At 34.7% G+C, this 1,366-nt stretch overlaps 1 long non-coding RNA gene across 1 annotated transcript; it reads right to left on the reverse strand.

Annotated features, from left to right (window-relative positions):
• Positions 1-1,038: 1,038 nt before the first annotated feature.
• Positions 1,039-1,366, reverse strand: LOC109590845 (uncharacterized). The gene is made up of 3 exons (XR_002189528.1): positions 1,295-1,366; positions 1,143-1,242; positions 1,039-1,098 (listed from the first exon to the last, which is right to left on the reverse strand). It is a non-coding gene; the product is annotated as an uncharacterized LOC109590845 (long non-coding RNA).

Consider the following 1,366-nt stretch of genomic DNA (forward strand, 5'->3'; position numbering starts at 1 on the left):
TACCATAGATATTTTTCATTTACTCAATTATCAATCATATTACTGCACAAAGCGCTTCAAACTTCATGATGTGTTGCTTGTCTTGACTCCACCCCTTAATTAGTGTATTAATGTACAATGTACAACAAATTACATTAATGTATTGATGTACAACAAATTAATATACAAGAATGCCAATAATGATACTCTAAACACAGCTGTACTGTATTGTCATTATACAGTACTAATTATGTCTGTATATACATGTATACCTGTTTTGCTTTGAAGAGATGATCGTAAATGATCTATTTCCATTTGCATTGCTTTTGTCATCTTCTTTTTAATGTCTTCCTTCTCAGACTCTAAATAATAAAAATGAACCAATTAAATAATTAGGAACAATTCAGCTACATGATATATTTATTCTAAATTCATGTGCATGACAATATTCATAGTTATAGTATACTACGTGGGCATAACAAAGGCCCCACCAGTACATCATATTGCATAACATCACTATTATCACTAGGTATACTGTTCTGATAGTTACCCACAATGGGTGTGACTTTAAGGATAAAAAAAAATCAATTTTATAGATGGTACAACATTTAATGAAAATCCAGAGGCTTTCTCTAGTAAACTTTCGCTCTTTATGGGTAACAGAAATGGGTTTTCTTGTTTTGCTTTCTTGCTGTCCCTTAACTTCTCACTAGGACCAGCATCTAGTGTTCTCTTCTCACTTTCTTCTCAAAATGGAAGCACGTGGTCATGTGGTTTAGGCCAGTTCCTTTGGTACGCCCCCTAGTAACCATAAATCAATTAAAGCACGGGAAGCACGTGCTGTACGGGATATAACAGCACTCAGGGTGGGGTCTCCACAGCACTCAGGGTGGGATCTCCACAGCACTCAGGGTGGGATCTCCACAGCACTCGGCGCTTTGCGCCTCGCGCTATATTGCTATCTCAATCCCACCCATTGTGCTGTTATATCCTGCACAGCACTGCTTCCAGTACTTTAAGTAATACTTATCATGTCTCAAAACATGAATGTCATTATACCTGATGATTCTGTTGATGGATTATTGCTTTCATCAACTTCTCTACCTTCATATGAGATACCTTTAAATTATCAATAATTATAATTAATAATAATTAATATATACCTAATGTGTCTATTGTATCCTTCAATTTAGCATTCTCCTCAAGTAAATCATCTCTTTCACTCTCTATTATCTCCAGTTTCTTCATTAGACTCTTCACCTCCTTTCAAATATTAAAGTATACTATTAATTTATATACACATACATTCACTAACCACATCAATTGCATGTTCATCATACACAGTATAGTAACCAATAGTTAAACTAATCAATCCCATCTCTTTTAG

This window comes from Amphimedon queenslandica, unplaced genomic scaffold, assembly GCF_000090795.2.
Source record: "Amphimedon queenslandica unplaced genomic scaffold, v1.1 AMPQUscaffold_9380, whole genome shotgun sequence".
NCBI lineage: Eukaryota > Metazoa > Porifera > Demospongiae > Haplosclerida > Niphatidae > Amphimedon > Amphimedon queenslandica.